The sequence below is a fragment of the Myotis myotis genome, unplaced genomic scaffold (assembly GCF_014108235.1).
Source record: "Myotis myotis isolate mMyoMyo1 unplaced genomic scaffold, mMyoMyo1.p scaffold_m19_p_10, whole genome shotgun sequence".
Lineage (NCBI taxonomy): Eukaryota > Metazoa > Chordata > Mammalia > Chiroptera > Vespertilionidae > Myotis > Myotis myotis.
The window spans coordinates 41,014,257-41,025,335 of record NW_023416314.1 but is presented as its reverse complement, the minus strand read 5'-3'; positions in this window follow the sequence as shown (position 1 = coordinate 41,025,335).

Sequence of the window (11,079 nt, the reverse complement as noted above, 5' to 3'; positions counted from 1 at the left end):
GACCGCCAAAGGGGTCGCGACCCACAGGTTGAGAACCGCTGCTCTAGAGACTTGTGAGTTCTTTGAGGGCGAGCGCTGTGACCGTGAGGGTCTCTTACATAGCTAATAGACACTCAACACCTGCTGTCTTCAATTCCCAGTGGCCCTTGAGGGCATCACGAGGAGGAAGGAGATACTGAGTTTGAAGGGAATGAAGGGACAGTGCTAAGAAGCAGAGAGAGAAGGTGAGAAAGGAAAGGGAGGAGGTTCTGAGGCCCGAGATGCATTCATAGCTAGGAGTGCTTGTCGTCTTGCACCTGACAGCATATGAACAGCACCGAGGAATAGGAGGGAGGGAACTGACGGTCAGGAATGGAACCAGTGGAATGTCTGGGGGATCAGGATCTTGGAGGCCCCAGCCACGTTTTGGGTGGTGGGGCTGGTGGGGAGGATTGAGGATGAGGCCCAGAGAAAGGGAGTGGAAGTGGACTTGAGAAGCAGACTGTTGCTTGGGGGCAGGATGACTTGAAGGTTTTGGCTTCTCTGCTTGGGGATCACCAAGGTTGGGGGTGGAGGCTGAACAAACGGACAGGTGGTCAGGAGTTGTTTTTTAAAGCAGGTTTTAGTACCATACTTCCCAATCGCTAGAGACCAAAGGTGCTTGGATACCACTTGGTTGTGGAATGACCTCCAAGGCCTGTTCCAGCCTTAAGTTTCTGTGATTACAGTTGGCTGCAGTTCGCAGATATATTTGAAAGTGCTTTGAAAAAGGTAAATACTGTATTACATACGGTTATTACATACGGTTTGTTAGTCGTGGGCTCTCCTTTGAGGGAGCCTGATTTCAGTTACACATATCAGGGTTTTTGACGTGAGACATTTTTTATCTTTGCTTCTTAACTTTTCTTCCCTATTTGTTTTTAGAACTTAAGAGCTTCTAGTGGCGTAATATACTTCCAGAGTGTCATGTCCAGAGGTCAATTTTATGTGTAACCACAGGCATTCATCTCACAAACTTCTGTTACCTGTTACTAAGAAAGAATATAATTTGTTGTCTGGAAATTCTGGAGGGACTGATTCTGTCCTTTTCTTTGTGTTTTTAAGAAAGTAACTCTGAGGAGCAGGAACAGTCAGTCTTCCCTTCAAGCTCCAAACAAAGTCCCTCCAAAACAGGGGTCTCGTCTGGGGGAACCTTAGTTTGTGTGCGAATTTCTACTAATGTCTCCCCCGTTATTTCTTAACAGCCTTAACTAGTGAAAGAAGGTGAAACCCATCCTTCAATTAGTAATTATGGGGATCTGTTAAGCCAGTGGTTCTCAACCTTTGCTGCACATTAGAATCACCTGGGAATCTTTAAAATCCTGATTTCTGGGCCCCATCCTCCGGAAATTCTGTTTCTTCGTTACTAATGTTGTGGTCTCACCCCATAACAAAGAAACAGAATTTCCGGAGGATGAGGCCCAGAAATCAGGATTTTAAAAAGATTCCCAGGTGATTCTAATGTGTGCAGCCAGGGTTGAGAACCACTGTGTTATGCACTGGGAAGTCACAGATGAGTAAGCCAGGATCTTTATCAACTTACAGTGTAGAGAAGAGACATGCAAATAGCTCCTTACAATACAAGGTAATTGCTATAATGGAAGTGTGTAACAAATTTACCAGGTAGTGGGCACAAGAGACAAGCACTTGAGTGAGCTACGGGGAATCTTTATGATAGAGATATGTTTACAGAAAAGCAATGATTTGCATGTGGCATCAGAGTTGCCTTCCTTTAGCACTTTCTGCTTGTTAGGGACTATAAAAGAGTAATGGATAGCCTAGCAAAAATTCCGTTGGTACTCTGTCACTCCTTTGGAAAGATTGCGCATGCTGTGGTTTGTTCTTTAGAATGTAGTACCCATGTTTTTTCAGTATCAGGTGCCCTTAGTATGATAAATAGTCTGGAACAGCAGTCATCAGTTCATTCACAATCCTTTCCTCTTCTTTTTTTCATTATTACTTTCTCTAATAGTTGAGGTAATCTGGGCTTTGCTAACTGCTTCTCCTGTTTTAGAGAGGTGGATAGAAAAGAGGGCTTAAGAAAAGAGCTACCAATAAAAAAGGTTATTGCTTGTTGAGGCCTTACCATAAACCAGCTCCTGTTTAAAGCCCTTTACTTTCATTATCTCATTTATTATGAACAGTAGCCCTGTGAGTTAGATGGTGTTAACCATACTTTATAAGTGAGAAGACTGAGGCTAGAGAGGGTGAGTAACTTTCCTAAAATTCCAGTTTGTGAGTGGGGAAGTGCAGATGCCAACTCAGGTCTGCCAGTGCTATACTGAACTTAGCCCATGAGACACTGAGCACCTTGATTCCATTTCTTTCTCCATGATTGTGCTCTGGGGGTAGGTAATTTAAAACTGTATGGTCTCAATTATATGTGAAAATTGATATAGTATATTTGGTAAGTGACTTATTTAGAAGAGCATTTTGAGTCTCACTTTTGTGAGGTAAGTTATATTAGTATCCCTGTTTATGATCAAGGAAGTTGAGATTCAGAATATTTGAGATACACCAGTTGTCTTGCAGCTACTAAGTGGTATAAGCTTTAAGCCCATTTTTATAGATTCCAAAGTGTTTTCCCTCAGTTTAAAAAACTAAACTGCAGACTCATCTTACTAAAGTAAAACTGCTTCTGTTTTTATATACAAAAGTCCTATCATCAAAACATGAAGCAGCATTTCATTCCTGAGAGGCTCAAGTGGAGGCTAACAAAAGTAATATTGGTTTTCTATACAGGTCCTTTAATTTACGGATAATCTGATTCTGTTGAACCCCTGGTCATGAGGAGTGATTAGCCCAGTGGTGGTTAGGGAGATGAGAAATGGGTCTAGCCAGCTCAGGTATTAAACAGGCTGTGATGAGTGGCAAAGCTCAATTCTTTCTCTCAACTTGAGCGTGTTAATAGGATAAAGCCCGGGTAATGGCTGGGAGGTCCAGAAGCAGACCTACTCTTGGAGCCAGTGAGTTCCTCCTGGAAGGGGTAGCTGGCCAACTCCTGAAAGGAATTGGAGGCATCATCTTGGCACAGAGAGAGCTGGCTTGGAAGCTAAGGTAGAAAAGCACTTCAACATCCAGTCAGGGCCAGCCCATCCACCTGACCAGTGCCTGCGAATTCTGGATGTGTCCACTCCCAGTGCTTGTTCATTTGCCAATATGATGTGATATGCAAGTAGCCCAGCTTATAACTAACTTAAGGTATTATTGCCTCAAGTAATTTATCTCTCCTGGGCCCTGCTTTATTCTTGCTAAAAGAGGAGATTGGGCCCTAGCCGGCTTGGCTCAGTGGATAGAGCGTCAGCCTTCGGACTGAAGGGTCCCAGGTCCGATTCCAGCCAAGGGCACATGCCTGGGTTGCGGCTCAATCCCCAGTGGCAGGGGGCAGGGTGTGTGTGTGTGTGCGCGTGCGTGCGTGCGTGCGTGCGTGCGTGTGTGTGTGTGTGTGTGTGTGTGTAGGAGGCAGCCGATCAATGATTCTCTCTCATCATTGATGTTTCTATCTCTCCTCTCTTCCTCTCTGAAATCAATCAATAAATATATTTTTTTTTAAAAAAGGAGATTGGGCTAGATTGGTGGTTTTTAGACCTTTATTTAGTCATGAAACCCTTTATTCAAATACAATCTTTGAAACCTTATGGTCCTTTATGGGACTCAGAATGCCAAGGGTGTCTAAGGGAGCTTTCTCTTACTGCCTGCTGATTAGGTGAGCCTACTTTATGTTCCCTCAGACCCCCTCTACTTCCCCTAGCCTAGCCCTACCAAGCATGATTTTATTTCATTTTTTTTAAAAATATATTTTATTGATTTTTTACAGAGAGGAAGGGAGAGAGTTAGAAACATCGATGAAAGAGAAACATCAATCAGCTGCCTCCTGTACACCCCCTACTGGGGACGTGCCTGCAACCAAGGTACATGCCCTTGACTGGAACCAAACCTGGGACCTTTCAGTCCACAGGCCGACGCTCTATCCACTGAGCCAAACCAGTTAGGGCCCGAGCATGATTTTAATTGTCTGTCTCACCCACTAGACTTGAGCTACATGACAGAAAGCAGAGTCCAAGTCTATCTTGCTCATTGTTGTAGTCTCTTCACTCACCATGGTGCCTGGCATACATCAGTCACCTGACAAGTGTTTGATAATTATTATTTTTGAGTAGTAATAGTAATAGGTACCATTTAGCAAATGTTTGTGATACACCAGTTCCTCTGCTCAGTAATACATGCTTTTTGATTGAATGCTTACAGCATTCCTATTTGAAATGAACTGTTGGACTAAATCATGTTTACAGCTCTTTCTGATTACCGCCAGGTCTTTGTTAGTGCTGTCCTGTCTGCTGGAATGACTTTTCTTTCCCTCTATGCCCTTCCAAATCCCACCTGTACTTTAAGGTTCTAGACCAGGGGTGGGCAAACTTTTTGACTCGAGGGCCACAATGGGTTCTTAAACTGGACCAGAGGGCCGGAACAAAAGCATGGATGGAGTGTTTGTGTGAACTAATATAAATTCAAAGTAAACATCATTACATAAAAGGGTACGGTCTTTTTTTTTTTCGGGCTGGATCCGGCCAGTGGGCCGTAGTTTGCCCACGGCTGTTCTAGCCCAAGGCTCTCTCAGCTTCTAGAACTATTCTGATCTATACTGATTTCTTTCCCTGCTTTTTATCTTTTTTGTGTGTGTTCATTTATTAATTTATCACACTTTTCTCAAGTACCTGCTGTGTGCCAGGCACTGTGCTATGCTTAATAATACCAAGATGGATGAGGAGTTCACAGACTAGCATAGGTAGATAAATAAGTACAAAATTGTGCTGTGACAGTGGGTACATCAAGGAGAAAATGGCAATCTATGCATATCTCCTCTTCCCTGCTAGATTGGTAAACCCCAGCAGGCAGGCTGTGGAAATTCCCATCCTTGCTTCTTTAAGTAGTAATCACTGTTTTGTTTTTTTGTTTTTTCTCTTGTGGGTCTCTCCCTCTAGACATTTGATACATGTTCTTTGTTTCCAGGGGTTTTCTTCTCTAGGGATTATCTGTGAAAGCCAAAATCTTATTGAGGGATTGAGGCATGTGTGACTGAAATTTAATCTTGGTTATCTTACCATTTATTTTTGAATTTTTAAAAGGCATGTAAAATGAGTAGTAGCATGGTGTAGTGGGGGGGAAAACTAGAGTAGTAAACAGTAGACCTAGGTTCTAGACTAGGAGTAGCAGGTCTGTGCATAAGTGTGTTATATGCATATTAATACCACAACCTTACAAGACAGGTACTATTATGATTATCCCCATTCTACAGATGTGGAAACAGGCATAGAATATTTAACTTGTTTAATATCATACAACCATGTGACAGAGCTGGGGTTTAAATCCAAGACGACTCTAGCACCTGTGCTCTTAAACACTCTGGGCAGTATGACTTGCTTTATCCTTTCCATATTGTCCACTAGACATTTTGTGTAAGTGTGGGACTTCACTTACAGAGGTGATTTGACTGGGGTCATGCTGTCTGTTTCTCCCTTAAGACTAGATTCTCTTTGAAAGTCCTATCCATACTTATATTCCTTGTTCTTGGCATAGGGTATGATTCAGTAAATGTGTGAAGATACAAACTCATGAAGGATTCCAATCTCCCTGTACCTCAGTTCTTCATCTGTAAAATAATAGGTTTGGATTAGATGACCTTCTAGAGGACAGCTTTGAAAGTCCTGGATTCTAGTGTCTAACTCTGCCTTGTGTTTCCTACAATTCCTCTCAGGTACTCAGTAAATACTAGTGAATGACTGGAAAAATGAAGGTATAATTATTGTTAACAATCTGTGCTAATAATATTGGATGAGAGAAGAAAAATGGTGATAGGAAAGTTCTAGACAAAAAGGCCTACATATGACCTGGAATTCCATAACCTTTGACTTTAAAAAAAAATCCTCACCCAAGGTTATGTTTTTATTAATTTTAGAAAGAGGAATGGGGAGAGAGAGAGAAACATTGATTGGTTGCCTTCCATATGGGCCCCAAACAGGGATCAAACTTGCAACCTTTTGGTGTATGGGACAAAGCTTGAACGAACTGAACCCATTGGGCCAGGACTATAACCTTGACTTCTTATGTGATTAGAATCTCATACTCTGGCACACACCTGTGTACAGACAGTCTTTCCTGTTTGGTTTCCTATTACACTTCCCATCCTCAGCTCACTCTTGCTTTTTAAGTCACTTTTTAAATTAACCTTATGACTTAATAACTGATCTACTTCCAGAAGGAAATAGGTGCCATCTGATCAATAAAGTGGTGTTGGAGAGAGAGAGAGAGGAAGAAAAGATGAAGACAAATGTTCTAACTCCTTGAGTGCAGGGACTATCTTTTTCATCTCTGTACATTCCTCAGTTCTTGGCACATAGTAGACACCAATATATTTATTGAATAAATGAGAATGTTTGTAGGTATGGATTCTGCTAAAGATTAAGGAAGTGTTGACTAAACCACAAAGGCTAACTGACATACCCACTGTCTGTTCTGGTATAACACAATAGTGCCTGACAAATATTTGCTTATAAGCCGCGTATGAAGTGTTTTCATTTTTAGTTAATGCCATATTGCTTCTTACCAGTGAGTTGTAGGCACAGGATCTTGAGGCCCTGCTTTCTGCCGCCGTAGCTCCCTATATAGATTTCTATCAGCACTTACCATGTTGCATTGTTTGTCTCCCCCATTAGTCAGTCAGTGAACTCCTTGAGGGGACATAATGGTATCATTCTCCATCTCTGTGTTCTCAGTACCTAACCTCTCACAGTAGCTAACATAGAGAGTAGATATTCAAATGTTTATTAAGCTTGAATCTTAAAAAATCTAGTCCATCTCATCCACCCATGTTGAACATCCCCAGCAAGTGATCACTCAGTCAAACACCTCTAATGATAGAGAGCTTATCATTCTATACAGTAAGTCTGTTCCCTCTTTGAATACCTCTGTTGCAAAATTCTTCAAATTGGGCTAGAATTATTATTTCTGTAGCTTCAGTGTCTTAGTCCTCTGTTCCTTTTCCCAGATCCTGCTTCTTTACATCTTTGACCCAAGGAGAGGCACAAGTGCTTGCAGAGGAGTGTAGGTTCAGTCCACCTGGGGCTATTTGGCCTGAGAGCTTACAAGTTTATCCCATGAAAGCCAATCCAAGATCATCCATTTGGTGTCATTCTTCATCTCCATTTTATTTGTCTTTTCCCTTGTTGTTTTGTTAATCTTCACCTGAGGATATATTTTCCATTAATTTTTTTAGAGAGAGTGGGAGAAAGAAGATGGAGGAGAGAGAGAAACGTCAATGTGAGAGAGACACATCGATTGGTTGCCTCCCGCATGGGGGGATTGAACCTGCAACCCAGGTGTGTGCCCTTGACTGGGAATTGAATCCACTACCCTTAGGTTTCCAGGCCAACGCTCTAACCACTTACCAACACTGGCCAAGGCTGTGTTTTCCTTTCTTTTTCTTTTTTTAAACATGTGTGGATTCCTTTATTTCTTGAGGGTTGGGAAAGGTATTTCTTAATAATAGTTTTTGAAAAATATATTTTTATTGATTTCAGAGAGGAAGGGGGAGAGAGAGAGAGAGAGAGAGAGAGAGAGAGAGAGAGAGAGAGAGAGAGAGAGAAACATCAATGATGAGAGGGAATCATTGATTAGCTCAACCACTCAGCCATGAGCCTGGCTGTTTTCCCTTCTGGACATCCTTTATCTCTTTGCTCCTCAGAGGAAAATCTGTAGGTAAACATAAACTCATTAGTTCCCTCTAAAGTGCAACTTTCCCAAGGGGATGCAGAGTTAATGGCCATGGGGCTTTTAGCCCTGGGCAACTAGAGAGAAACAGTGCGGAAAGGGGAAACAGAGAGCAGAGGCAGAGTGCTTAAGCTCTGCTGAGGTTTGTGTTCTCTCTGCCCTTCCCCCTTCCAGTAGGGTGTTCTCAATAACTGAATGCCTCTGTTGCCTAAGAGGCCTCCAGTGATTTTTGACTCCCCACTGCCCATATGATTGAGCCTAACCTCTTCTTGAGTCTGTTACTTAGGGCCTTGCAGAAACAACCTTTTCTCCTTTTATTAAAATGGTAACAATAATAGCTAACTTTTCTTTTTGGTTAATCCTCACCCAAGGATATTTTTCCCATTGGTGTTTTTTTTTTTTTTTTTTTTTAGAGAGAGTGGAAGGTAGGGGGAGAGACAGAGAGAAACGTCAAAGTGAGAGATACACATTAATTGGTTGCTTCCTGCACAAGCTCCGGGGCCAGGACTGGATGGAGCCTGCAACTGAAGTACTGCCCTTGACCAGAATGGATCCTTCAGTCCATAAGGGCCGATACTCCAACCACTGAGCAAAACCGGGCTAGATCAGTGGTTGGCAAACTCATTAGTCAAAAGAGCCAAATATCAACAGTACAATAATTGAAATTTCTTTCGAGAGCCAAATTTTTTAAACTTAAACTATATAGGTAGGTACATTGTTATTAACTTAATTAGGGTACTCCTAAGCTGGCCTTTGCTAAAAAACGTCCTCAATCTGATTGAAGTATGTTCTCTGAGGTCGACCCCTTCCAACTCTCCCATCCACACTCGCCTTGTATAGATAGACAAGTGTGGATGGGAGAGTTGGAAGGGGTCGACCTCAGCGAACGTACCTCAAAACAATGTACCTCCCCTGTGCTGTGTATCCCGTGGCCTGTTGCCCCACCGACTGACACCCCCTACTTTTTCTAACGCCACTTCTTCAAAATAGACTCGCCCAGGCCGAAAACCGACTTCTGTGCATGGGCCAGGAAGTTTCAATTGCACTGTACGTGCGTGTCCGCACGTGGTATTTTGTGGAAGAGCCACATTCTAGGGGCCAAAGAGCTGCATGTGGCTTGAGAGCCGCGGTTTGGCAACCACTGGGCTAGGACATAGCTAATTTTTTAGTGCTTGCCATGGTCTAGGGCAGTATGCTGAGCATTTTACATGCATTAGCTCTTTTAATTCTATTTTAATACTATTATTATCTTTACTTTCTAGATGAGGAAAAACTGAGGCACAGCTAAGTAGTTTATTCAGGGTTACATAGCTTGTAATTGGAGTTGGGATTTGACCCTGGTGATGTGACTCTGTGATCTCTATTGCTGGTGTAGTCTATAATATGGATTCACTATTTTCAAAATTAATTATGTGTTTATCGAGCATTTAATTATGCCAGACATTTTATTTGGTCTTGGGAATTCATATATGGATAAAGAGACAATCTATGCTTCAAGATCCGTGCTCTTGTGAAGTTACTTCCTTTTTCTTTTTTTCAATCCTCACCTGAGGATATTTTTCTATTGATTTCTTAGAGAAAGAAGGAAAGACAGAGAGGAATATCGATGTGAGAGAAACACATTTTGATTGGTTGCCTCCTGCATGTTGCCCTGACTAGGGCCTGGACCAGGGAGGATCCTGCAACCGAGGTACGTGCCCTTGACCTGTTGAACCCGGGACCCTTTGGTCCGAAGTTTGTCCCTCTATCCACTGAGCCAAACCGGCTAGGACTGAAGTTATTTTCTAATGGAGCGTCAGAGTAGATAACAAATAAGTGACAAACAAGATAACTCCAAATGGTTGTAAGTGCTCTGAGGATTATGTGATAAAGAGGCTGTTACTTTAAGTAGGGTGGTTATGAAATGCCTCCTAGGAGGTGATATTTGAACCAAGACCTGAATAATGAAGACCTAACACTTTAGCTAGTATGAAGATTTGGAAGCAGACGTGTCAGGTAGAGGGAGAAGCAAGTTCCAGTTGGTGCTAGTGAGCTAAGCATGTGTTGGGACCAAAAAGAAGGCCAATGTGACTGAATTATAGCAAGCAGGTGAAAAGTAGTACCATTTGAGGTTAGGAAGTTTGGCAGAGTCAGATCTGTAAGGACTTGTAGATGCTGCTAAACATGTTGAATTTTATTGATTGTACAATAAAAGATTTTGGAAGGCTTTAAAAATAAAAGTGAGCAGATTTGCATTTTAAAAATGATCTTTCTGGCTGTTTTCAGGAATTGGATTGGGGGGCATTCAAGGAGAGCAATTAGACTTTTGCAGCAGTCCAGATGAGAAATGATAGTGTTATAGTTGGGAGTGGGGGTAGATGAATTTAGAATGTGTTTTTTTAAAAAAATATATTTTATTTAATTTTTACAGAGAGGAAGGGAGATGGATAGAAAGTTAGAAACATCAATGAGAGAGAAACATCGATCAGCTGCCTCCTGCATACTCCCCACTGGGGATGTGCCCGCAACAAGGTACATGCCCTTGACCAGAATCAAACCTGGGACCCTTGAGTCCGCAGGCCGACACTCTATCCACCTAGCCAAACTGGCAGGGCTAGAATGTGTTTTAAAGTAGAGTCTACAGGACTTGCTGGTGGATTGGACATGGATGTAAGAGAAAGAAAATAATTAAGTTCAACTTTCAGGTTTTTTGGATTTGTTTTGCTCTGATTTGATAATTGGCAACAGCATGGTTGATGGTATCTCTTGCTGAAACAGGAATGACCAGGGAAGAAATTTGGAGGGGGAGGGAGGAAATATAAAAAATTTTATTTGGCCACATTAAGTTTGAGATGTTGCTATTTAAATGTCTAAGTGGTGGTGTTAATTAGATAAGTGAAAATGTGAATTTAGAACTCAGGGGAGATGTCTGAACATTGTTCTGGGATTCTGAAGATCTGATATATTTTTTTTTTTAAATATATTTTATTGATTTTTTACAGAGAGGAAGGGAGAGAGATAGAGAGTTAGAAACATCGATGAGAGAGAAACATCGATCAGCTGCCTCCTGCACATCTCCTACTGGGGATATGCCCGCAACCCAGGTACATGCCCTTGACCGGAATCGAACCTGGGACCCTTCAGTCCGCAGGCCGACGCTCTATCCACTGAGCCAAACCGGTTTCGGCTGAAGATCTGATATTTTATCCTAGTTCTATCGCACAGGTGTTAGGCACTGTTAGGCAAGTCAGTAAGGCATTGCAAGCTGCAATATTGTCAGCTTAAAATATTAATAAAGTTATTTGTTATGCCAAT